Source organism: Anser anser (assembly GCF_964211835.1).
Source record: "Anser anser genome assembly, chromosome: 3".
NCBI lineage: Eukaryota > Metazoa > Chordata > Aves > Anseriformes > Anatidae > Anser > Anser anser.
The window spans coordinates 17,026,959-17,039,111 of record NC_139722.1 but is presented as its reverse complement, the minus strand read 5'-3'; the positions used below and the strand labels follow the sequence as shown (position 1 = coordinate 17,039,111).

General features: G+C 40.2%; 1 protein-coding gene across 1 annotated transcript in view; it reads right to left on the bottom strand.

Annotated features, from left to right (window-relative positions):
• Positions 1–222: 222 nt before the first annotated feature.
• The window catches only part of LOC310896236 (uncharacterized protein), a 177,600-nt gene continuing 165,669 nt past the window's right edge, over positions 223–12,153 (bottom strand). The window contains exons 16-17 of the mRNA XM_083828285.1: positions 5,492–5,567; positions 223–5,128 (exon numbers count right to left, since the gene is read on the bottom strand). The gene's annotated coding sequence lies outside the window, so the exon portion shown is untranslated. The remainder of the gene's footprint in view (positions 5,129–5,491; positions 5,568–12,153) is intronic.

Here is a 12,153-nt window from a genome sequence, read left to right as displayed (position 1 = left end):
CAAAAAAAACAATTGGTGGTACAAAACCTAGATTTAGTACCCATTGTATATTTAGAAATCTTTCAAAGCTCAGGACTTTGGGATATGGAATTTTCATTTTATAATATCAAAAGGTTTAGAAAGTAACAAAATTTTGATGTACCTATTTTTTATCAAACAACTGACCAAGCTAAGCTGTAATAATGAATATTTGAATGCTTAATTTATGTTGGTGAACTAAAATGCCTAATAGTTAAAAATTCATTGCATGATAAATAGCGCTACTGAGTAAAGTTAATATTCTTTGGATGGGTATCATAACTGTGCATTTTCAGAAACTAAAATGTTTTGATTTCATTGATGTGTCATTTTAGCACTAGATTTCCTGTCTCATATACTTGTTTTAGGTTTAATATCAATATACGTGTTACCAGAACATACTGTCAATTTTAACTAAATTTTAACATTTTTTCTACTTCAGAGTACAAATCCATACTGTTTCCTCCCAGCATCTCCAGTCTGCTCCATCACAAATTACTCTTAAGACCCCAAATATTGGTGTAAGCATTTATAACATAAGTGCTACCATACCTTGTTTTGTATTTTATGTATTTAGACACACCCAAGTTTTGACATTGAAGGATTTCTACTTTAGTGAAGCTCCGAAATCTTGACAATTGATATGCTTAACTGCCAGAGAGGCTCTGCGAAGGCAAAAGCTCAGCAGTGATGCTGTGGCATGACAGAAAGATCCAAACTGAGGATGTTTGTGAAAAGGCTTTCAATAAGCCAACAAGATTTTATGAGACTCCATTCGGTATAGCATTATTATGGCAGAACTATTAGGGCAGCTCAATTTACACAGCACAATCATATTCCCGGTGTATGCAAAAAAAAAAAAAGTGTGAAAATAAAAGACTACTTAGGTTACAAATACAAAACCTATAATGCTCAGCAATTTAGGGAACTTTCACTGTTTCCTATAACAACCTTATCACATTTTCTAAGATCTGTCATAATAAGGAAACACTTACAGCATTGATGTACTTAAAACTTTGCTACTGAGAGCAGTCCATTTTACAAATTGCCAATTAGTCATGTTCAAGTAGTTACCACTACAAATTTGCTGGAATAAATGAATAAAATAACAACAGCTTTGATTTTCTCATTTTTTAATCTTCTGCAACTTGATCCTTGGGAAACTGAGATTTTGAAAGTGCTCGACATGCTGATTTAAAATATGGAACCTGGAATTTGCCCAAAATGATGATATCCTCATAAAAAGGCAGGCTGGTCAAATTTGTTAGTATGAAGCATAGACATCCAGGCTTTAAAGACCCATGTGCTGAGAGAGTCTCACATTGACATGGCTTTAAAGGTCACATACATACTCTGCCTCAATTGAACCCCAAGGGATGCTGTGGCTAAGCACACAAGATGTTCAGATACTACAATTAGGTTTAAATGGGCATATGGCAGAAGAAATCTGTTCCCATAGGAGGAGGAAAAGGAGAAGTAATATCACAAGCAAAATTAAGAAAAATCAGGATGACAGCATATTACTAAACTAATAGAAGGGGTGATACAAAAGGGAGGAGGTTGAGTTGCAGGGAGACACTTGAAATTAAGAAGCCAATTGTGGGAGCATGGCAATGCATTCAGTGCTTGTGTTGACCTTCAGCCAGAGGAAAATGTCATTCCTTTTCATTCATTTGGATTTGGGTATTTTTCACATTTATCTAGTGTTTTAGGTACAAGGCAGCTAATCTCAAAAACAAGCTTGGTTTGAAAGCTTAATAAATGTGGGAGTTCACACAAGACAAAGAAGTAAATGAGTAAGGAACATTTTTTTTTCCTCCTGTTCAAAGACAAGCTGTCCTCATACACTAGTCTCCAGATCTCAGAATCTCTCAGATAACACTGTCTATATCTGCCAGGCCTCCTTCACAGACCAGAAGCTAATTTGGCTAGCAAGTTTGGACCCAAATCTAAGATACTCCTTGAGTAGTCCTTTCCTTGAGCTAATAAGATACAAATCAGCCTCAGAAAGAATGAACATTTTGTGTGATAGTTTTACTTCTGTCATGTCTGAGCTCAGCTCTAAAAGTGTATTTGCAAATGCAGAAAGGGTCATTTGTCTGCCAAAATGCATTTTGGGGTAGCACTTAGCTCTGCAGTATCAATAAAAGGGCAAGCAGCAGGGTTGTGGCCTCCTCTTTGCTATCTGCAAAGGAGCATGATGCATCTCACTCATTTTTCCATTCAAAAATAATTTAGATGAACACAAGAAATTCTTCACATTTCTACTATCCTGTGTATTTAAAAAAAATCTAGAAAGCATGAAACATTCACAAGCCCTCCCATTTAAAAATTCCTCAGGTCTACAAAGCGCACCCACCTGGAACAACGTCATTTTGGGAAGGATTTTTCCATACGGACAAAAGATAAATGATGCAAGAATCCTCTGCTGACACCTCCCCTACTGCATCCAAAAGACAGAGAGTATCTGGTAGCTCTCACCAGGCTGGGAGCCAGTGGAGCTGAATATGGGGTGGGAGGAGGAGAGTCTGAAAGAGGCTACCAAGGGAGAGGGGCAAAAATCTCAGCATCCTCCGGAATTGCCCCAGTTTAAGCTCTGACTCTGGTGTACAAAGCACAGTGCAGATTGCAAGCATCCTTGTCGTGACTTGGAAGGACTGCATGGAGTCCTTCATCCCAACTTTCACATTTTTGTGGTCCATTTGTTTGCTTTGTTTTCCTTAACAGCACATTCTAACAAGATTATTTTAATTAGAGTCGTATCTATATACAACTTTGACTGCATCTTAATGAAGGGCTTTTTTTTTTTTAGTCTGGTATTTTTAATTTATAGCTAAAATATCTAATTACCAAAGAAAATATAATGAAATCCACTAAATGTGAAACAACAAACAGCAATTCCAATTAGCAGGGGGACTGATAAAAGAATTTACATTTCCAAAGCTAGAGACAGATACTTTTTCTTATTATGTTACCTGCTATTCATTTCATGCTATCAAAGCTCCTTTGCACAACAGAGAAGCATTTACAAATTCCACCCGTGATTCTTCCCCCAGATAACAGCACAGAGGGGGAAGAAGGAATGGGCAGCAAAGAAAGAAACCAGGGAAGTTTCAGTGAGAGTTTGTGGGGAAAAAAACTTGGAGATTTTTTGCCCATTCCTATGTGCAGCTTTTATTTGCAGGAGCACACATAAATCCATCAGACCCTTTTGTAAATGTTGTCTGTAGAGCAGGTAGAGCATTGTGACACTAGCTTCAGCTCCTAAGACTCCCGTAAAACACTTTGCCTGCACACAGGCAAAATTATGCCAGGAGACATCTGACTACTGCTGCTTTCACTGATTTTGCTCCCAGGAAGACTCATCACCTACCGCAATGTCACTCTGCATCACTCTGCTGAGGAGCTGCACCCCAGCTTTTGTGTACAAGCTTGTAATTACCAAGCGTGGCTCCCACGAGCGTGGGGACTGATTCACACAATAAGCAGCCCTGTCACCTTTCCCATATTCAGCCAGACACTGGAAATGATTAGCCCAATACGATTTCTTACAAGATTGAATTGCAGGCTAGACATTGAAGAAAAACACCTCTTTTCAACATAAAGATGGGAATTTAGCAGATTTTAGATGGGAAACTACAGTTGTAATGACATTATTCTGGTGCTTATCACATAAAACTCCAGTTTCAAAACTCAGTTCTACAGCATGTTTTAGCTTTGTCAGTCAAAATTTTCAGCTGACATAAAATCAGCCAGAGTGAGGCAGGAATTTTTTTCATGTTTTGTCTTTCCATTCTGAGGAGCCTGAGGACAAATAACTACCCATTTCTAACCTTGTATGAGAAACCCAAACCATTCTGTTTAAAGGAAAAAAATAAAGTTGTGGAGGGCTGTTCATTTTCCTTGTGCTGCTTTGATGGGAAATTCTCCTCTTTCTGCTCACTGCCTCTCCTTCCTCCATCTGGCTTGGGAGGCATCAGTGACAGCCAGGAGAGCACACCTACAGGGCATAGGTGGCACAGGAGCCAAACTCACCCCCCTTCCAGGCCTGCTGAGAGCATTCCTTGAAAGCATTGCATCTGGCCAGGGTGCAGCCTTGTGCCCAGTGCCTTCCTAACTCCGGCACACAGCAGAAATGGCTGCAGGGAGAACTGGTTTCTGATCCAGAAACCCAGAGTAGCGATGTTTCCTGCCCACATACCCTTGTTCCAATCCTGGGAACTCTCCTGACAAATATTGTGAAGGTCAGCTATGGCTAGCAATAACAATATGCACCACCAGCTCTGATGACACTGCCAAATAAAAACATGGAGCTGATTTTATCCTTCTCCTCAGTCCTCTTTGAATCTGAATTTCAATCTGTTTCATCTTTTCTTATCTTGTTCCCTTTGTATTTTCTGCTTCCTGTCCCAAAATGTTGGGTAATACTGCTGTGCACTGGTAGAAAGACACTCTGCTCCCTAGAGCTGCTGGTAATTCAGCGGTGTGGGAACTGATTCATGTAGCCACATGTAATTTGTATAGCACTTTGGGACCCTTCTGGAAGAAAGACACTATAGAACAGCAAAATCATTTGCATTACAAAGGTTCTGGTGGCTGTTTCTTGGATTAGGCACTTTAGATTTGTATTATGTCTCTATGTCAGAAGAAATGGGAGCTGAAATGAAGTAAAAAAGTCTTTTCCCCAAAGTCAGATATGCATTCCATATATTAAGTATTGTATATTCATTAGGTTTCTGATTTTTCCTTTCCACTTCCAAAAAACACTTCTTTTCCATATTGTGTTTCATTGCTTAAAAGCAAACCTTCAGAACATTCAGATTAAGGTGTTGCATTTTGAGTTTAACATCAACATTGCTCTTTCACAGCAGAAACACAGCCTCAGAGGCAATTCCAAGAATTCAGTTTCCCAATCATTAGATGAAATAACACAGTTGCATTCTCTGATGGGAGAGTCCCCATCTCACAGGGGAAAATGTTCATCAGTGCCTTCTACAAACCAGTGTCCAGGAAGGGCCAGTAAGGTTGTTCTCAGGCAAGATGCCAGATTGCCTCTTCATGGGGAAAAGGTACATGGAGAAAAAGGGGGCAGAAGTACATGTGAAGAGTCCTAGGTTTTAAATGAAGAAAACAACACATTTACATTTATTATACATTTTATATATACATATAATGTAAAGAAAGGGTTAATATGAAGTCAAGCATAAGGGAAATTTTTCCTGAATCCTCTGGCCCAGATGTATTACTGATATAAATAAGGTTAGCTTCACTGACTTCAAACCACAATTTATGCCAGATAAAGATCTGGCTGACTTATTTTTCCCCCCTTAACCCATTACAACAATTAAATGACACTATCTATAGCCCTGCCTTCAGCAGCAGGAGAGCAGAAAGTAATCTCTAGCAATGACAAGAATCCATCCTTTTCTAAATAAATTTTAGTTTAAAAATGCCCCATTGAATGTTTTCTTACCCGCAACATAGGACAAACTTCTTCCATTTACAACAGGGATATTCCAGACTGCTGGAATTACTCCAAATACATTCAACTGCAAAAGACAGTGCAATCATTCAGTATCCCTCTGACCAAACTTATATATACATACCATACGCTCCTCTGCCAGCACAACACTAACTGTCACATTTTCATGTCATTCCATATAAACAGACCCTTTTCCTTATTTAACTGATTTTTTATAGTGAAGAAGTTGTTTAAAGTGATATTTTTGAGTGGGGGACACAGTCAGAGATTACATTTTACGTATACAAAGACAGCATCCTATTTTAAGATATTTCAAAGAAGTCCTGTGGTTTATCTACTCACAACATGATGACTGACTCGGTCTGCCTCCTTACTGCATGACGGTCTAATTGTTCTGCACTTTCTCCCACTTGGAGAGGGACCAAAAGTCCACTGACTTTACCACAGATCCAGCTTTGGGTCAGGACCTCATTTCATAAGAAATGGTCTGTCTGCAGCAGGATTTACTGCTGGTGCAAACTTCTATTCAGTGTGGCTGTGGATGTCACAATCTGATCCTGAGTGTTTTTAAATGCATTCTTCCATAACTTATCATGCGTGTTCAAAAAAGTTTGAGTAAAATCTTCAGAAAACATGATGCTACAGCAAGCTACTGCAAAGAATACCACAGTAGAGCGTGTGTCAGTGTTATCAAATAAAACAAGATATACATCTGTTATTTAAGTTATTACAAAGCATTTGATGTCATACTCAATAAATAATACTCCAGGAAGTTTAAATGTTACCCTGATGGACAGTTAGAAATGAATAATTTTAAAATGAATAGCATATGTGGAGAGTATCTGATGGTTTTCCACTCTGAAAACTGAAAGAGAGCTATTTGTGCCAGAAATTGACACTCTTCCAGTCATCACCGTGCTAGGGTAGCTGTGCTCCAATACAGTATACAGTGTGCATAACATATTCTCACAGTTAAATGTGGGCCAGAAGTGTAGGAGAGAAAGAAAAAAAAAATAAAACAGCAATGTAGTTAGGAATTCCAGGCTGCTGGTTATTAAAGTGCCCTTCGTTCACCTGCTACATCCAAATCACAGCGCGGTGATTGGCGTTTGCTCTTGTAAGCGGGCATTGTGTAAGCAGTGGGCAGCTGGAACCCTCCGAGAATCTTCACTTGTCAGAGATGAATCAATCATCTCAAAAGATGTCAGCATCTGCCCAAACCATTTTATATTAGAATAAATGGCAGATGGTGGTGTTTTTATATTTAATCAGTTCCACCAAATGCAGTTTCATCTCTTATAAAACTAAACCATCTGCAGTGTGTAGGTGTACAAATCTAGCTAAATGCCCACTGCAGAGCCTTTCCTCTTAAAGGTAAACTGTACATGTTTAACATTCGTGGATGCTAAGTTCAATAAATTTCAAAAGCTTTAACCAACTGCTCTGTTTTTATAAATACTTTTTTATATTTTTATATTTTAAATATTTAGTATCAGTGGTCGGTGCCTACCTCTCACTTCTGAATCTTATTATGTAAACTGCTCATACTTGACAGTATTAAAATACTTTCTATGAAAGATCATTCCTCCCTTCTTCCTATAAAACTGCAAACCTCAGGTCCAGCCTTGTAAAACACTGTGCAGGAAGAAACTCAGTGACTTGTCCAGAACAAAAGACCCCAACAGTGGTATACGTCTGGAAAGAAAAGGTCATCCTTGCAGGATCAGATCTGAAAGTCTTGATCTTAGTAAGGTTTTACCTTGATTTTAGCAAGGCTTTCAACACAGTCTTCTAGAGCAGCCTCATAAACAAACTAATGAAGTACAGACTAGATAAATGGACAGTGACATGGACTGAAAACTGCCTGAACTTTTGGGCTCAAAAGATTGTGATCAGCAGCACCAAGTCCAGACGGAGGCCAGTCACTAGTACCAAAGAGATCTATACTGGGGCCAGTGCTGCTTAACTTCTTCATTAAGGACCTGGATGATGAGACAGAACACACCCTTAACAAGTCTGCAGGTGATACATCGTTGGGAGGAGTGTTTGGTACACCAGGTGCTTGTGACATCGAGATCATCCAGAGGGGACCTCGACAGGATGGAGAAATTGGCACAAACTGAAATACAAGAAATTCCATTCAAACATAAGAATTTTTTTTTTTTTTTTTTTTTTTTTACTGTGCATGTGGTTGAGCACTAGAATAGGTTGCCAGAGAGGTTGTGGAACCTCCATCCCTGGAGATATCCAAAGCTGGACTACATGCATCCATGGGCAGCCAGCTCTGCTGCTGACCGCGCTTTGCACAGGGAGATCAGACTAGGCAATCTCCAGGGGGCCCTTCCAACCTATTTAATTCATTCTGTGATTCTGTGGAAATTAGTGTTCTTTGACTTTCCCTTGATTTTTTTTCCTAGTTTCTCCCTGTGTGGCAAGCTGTTGCTGTCAGCTGCATGGAGACACCCATGATATCAATATAAATTTCCCCAGCACCACCTGGGTGAAGCCTGACCAACAGCAGGCTAGACAGCTGATTTCCTACAGTCAGATGGGATTTGATGGGAGTGACAGGAGTAGCAATAAAGCAGCCACACATCTTAGCACTGACTTCAGTCTTTGCACTTTTTTCATTTCATTCAGTTAGCACCAATGCTGGTGCACAAAAATTAGCACAAATTAGAACTACTGACATATACTGGACTCTGCTCAGATTTAAACTAATAGTGAAATCACTTGGAAGGTCTCAAAGTTCCCAAAGTTTCATAAAGAAAAAATAGCTATGTTCTCTATGAGAAAGAATTAACAATCCAACAATGGAAAATATTGAGCATCTATCTAGTTATCTAATATTTCAGCAGCTTTGGAAAGTGATCTAAAAATAAAAACTTGCCACAAGTTTGGAAAAAAAATAAATCCTTTGCTCTGTCATAAATCTGCAACACTAAAAGTAACATTTTCCTTAGCACAGTGTCAATAAATACAGTGTCAGGCTTTTGTGTATCATTAAATAACCCGTACTTTTCAACCCAGCAGAGGCTATACTTTGAGGAATGGCTGTAGACTACAAGAAACTGGGGGGAGAGGGAGGAGGGGAACATTCTCTAATTTTTCTAATTTTCTATATTAAAAAAATGAAGAAAATTAAATGAGACTGAAACACCCTTGTAAAGCTGCCACCCAGGCAGTCCCTAGAAAGGCAGACACAGAACATGTGAGGGAGGGCTGCAGCCCAAGGTTTGCAGGGGAACAAGCTGCCCGCAGAGGCTGGACACCCCAACAGCATTGGCAGGACAGGGACAAGACTATGCCAAGAGCAGCTGGCAGGGAGAAGGGCTCAGCTCAGAGGGATTTACACCTCCCACCTTACACCCCACGCAGGAGAGGAGGAAAGCAGAGCTTGTAGTTGAACAACCATTCCTTCCTGGCGTTATATCTAGGACAGCGAACTTTGTTCAAGGTCACCTCCTAGGGCTTTGTTCTGGTCCCCAGGGAGCGAGCAGAAGGAGGTATCTCAGCCGGGAAGTAGGGCACCCATCTAGGTTATCACAGTGGTTTCCGTTTGCAGCGATTCATGGAAAGCTTTTCTTCAGTTTCAGCCCAAGCGCATTCACAAACACTCCACTCGGGTTTCAGTCTGAGCTTGCCTGTCAAATACGGCTCATTTGAAACTGAGTTACTCCTGAAACTCCTGCTTTCTGCATGAAAGCGAAAACTGTTCCTATGCTGCATTGTTTAAAAAGTTGTCTTTTTTTTTTTTTTTTTTTTTAATCTGGAGAGCTCAACACTTATTTTTGAGTTACTAACTAAGTTTTGGGCCTTGCATTCCCCCTAGGTCAGTCTTTTTTTCAAAAAAATTTTAGGAGTCATCCAGCACATGCCTATACACCTTACCAAATCCTAGTTTCCGTGTGGGAATCATTTGTACTTTCACATCAGGCTGTCTTCACCATAACTTGGTTCAGTACAGTTTGTGTTAATAAGCAGGAAAAGTAGGCCAAAAATCCATCTTTGAAAATGTCTCCTCTGAGGGCAGGTGTCTGGGCACCACAGCAGGGCAAAGAGAAGGCTAAAATCTAGGAAAAGTCAGACTGTCTGAACTGAGTGCTAGTGCTGGAGCCTGGGAATTTTCCTAGAGGCAGAAGAATGAAACGGAGCACTGATACAATCCTACAGAAGCACATACTTTGCCCCAATAAAATCACACAGATTAAGAAGCTGGAGAGGGCAAGTTAAGCAACAAAGAAATCAAGACAAAGAGATGGAGAAGGCAGTGGGCCAGGGAAGGAAGCAGGAACCAAATGAAACCAAGCCTGTGAATCAGAGAAGCTGTACACCACATGAGGACTGTGGGCTGCTGAGGAGGTTCTGATATAGATATGAGGAACCCCTGGGAGGGGGGAAACAAAAAGCAGAGAGTGTACATATGATTTTTTCTTTTGAGAGAAAGATGCATATACACACATACAGATTTTTGTACATAAGCACGCACTTAGCCTTCATAAATTTGCATGCCATACGTATATATGCATACATGCAAGTGCATGGATGTGTTATTTCTTGTGCTATTTCAGTAGCAAACTGACTGGTGCGCAAAGAGCGCAAAGAGTGTTTGCCTGTTTGCTATCAGCTGCCACATCCCCGAAGAATAAATTGTAAACTCACTTTTCCAGTAGGACTGACGTTCTCAGAAAAGATGAGATGACGTTAGTCAGGAGCTTGGTGGGGAGGCCAAAGGGGCTAATACAGATGTGAAAGCATAACAGGCAGACAGCCTGTTTATTGGAAAACCACCAGAGAAGCCAAGGAAAGAGACCATGCCACAAACCACACATTCAAAATGGAGCTTGGGAGTGCACCACAAGCATGAAAGCACAGCTTAGCTCAGCCAGAGGTGCCCTACAAATGCTGTGACACTTTTGAAATAATAGTTTGATATTTGTATAAAATACTTACTTGATTCATTCTAACTGGCAGGCAAATCATTGGTCCAAAGGGAAAGTCTCTGCATTATTAATTTAATAATCAAAAACATTATTCAGAATTTCCAAACAGATTTTTTTTTCCTACCAGAACTGCACAAGTGTATAAACACTTCATCTACAAAATCTACATGTTTAGCTGCAAGGGACTGCTATAATTATTTTAGCTGTGGATAACACCATGAAGTACCGTATCCAGCCACTGTCCTCAGATCTTCGAAATTAACATATATTCAGAGATTTTATTATGGTCTACAGAGATTCTGTATACTCAGCTTTCAAAAAATGCAGCACCACAAGAATAGTACTGATCTTAGCCCACCCAGCATACATAAATATACAGCATCTACGGCAAAACAAAACAAGCTATTCCGTGACTTAAAGCCTAATGTTGCTAAATGCAGAAGGCAAGAAAAAATGGTAGGCAGGAAAAAAAGTATTGATATACTGATATATATAGGTCAGTTTTCCAGGGAAAAAACATGCCAGAAACAGAAAGTACATGACAGAAAGCACAAAGGCCCACAGGCAGGGGATGGACATCAAACTGATAAATTGGTACAGGAAGGTGCCATGGCAATGAAGGCAACTTCTGTAAGGCCCTGAAGTTGAGCTTGGGAAGCTTTCGTTTGATGTAGCTGAATGGGAAGCCAATGAGTGGCATAAAGGGAAAGCAAAACTACTACTGGATCACTTCATCTACTGTCATGTCAAGTCTCTGTTCAATTCACAGCTTACAGATTTACCAGCTAGCACATTCCTGACTGCAGATTTCTAACTGAGACAACTGTGCAGAAAGTTTTCAGTTTGGCTCCACCAAGAACGCTGTTTTGTTCACAGAGCAGAGAAATGCGGGAGGAGAGAGCTCTCGTTTTCTGTCACTGCCTTTGCATGACATTCAACACGCTGAGGGTGGTATCCTTACCGAAATGCACCATGCTTTGTGCAGCCCTGTGAGGGACCCAGATGCAAAAACAACCCCAGGGTCCTGTTCTCCAGATAGCAGAGACCAGATTCATTGTGGTCTTGAACAATTTTGCCACTGGGGACAGGAAAGAGGATGGAGCCAATTAATTTGCACCAACAATGTTGCTTCCCAGCCTATTTATAGTGTGACATTAACAGCCCTGGAGGACACAGTATTTGACTGTCCAACTTGGAGAACATAGCTGGAAGGGAAGGAGGGGAAGGAACAACAGAGGTAATGGAAATCATAACAACATGTAGGTTACAGAGCCATGAGAAGTCTCTTATGTAACTCAGGAAAACGCAGCAAATAGGAGTAGAGAAGGTGGGCATAGGGGTTCGGGGCATAATCTGCAGTTAGTCACACCCAATTAACACAAATGAACTCCTCTGAGAGAAGCAGAGCTGTTCTGCATTTACACCAATATAAATGAGAGCTGAGTCTTACCAAACATGATAACTACTTCTGTTGATGATTTCTTTTGGCTTGTTTCTTTCTCACCCCACAAAATGCTGCGAAATGGGCAAATGAACATGGAGCTCTCTTACAATAAATTGGATGAGTGAACAGAGGAAAATCAATTTCTTTATGATGGCTCCTACTATGAACAAAACCAGAATGCCTAACGAGTGCTGGAATGATAGATGGAGTTTGAGGACAGAGTCTATTATTACATTATGTTAAACTAAAACAGCTTTGTTGACTTC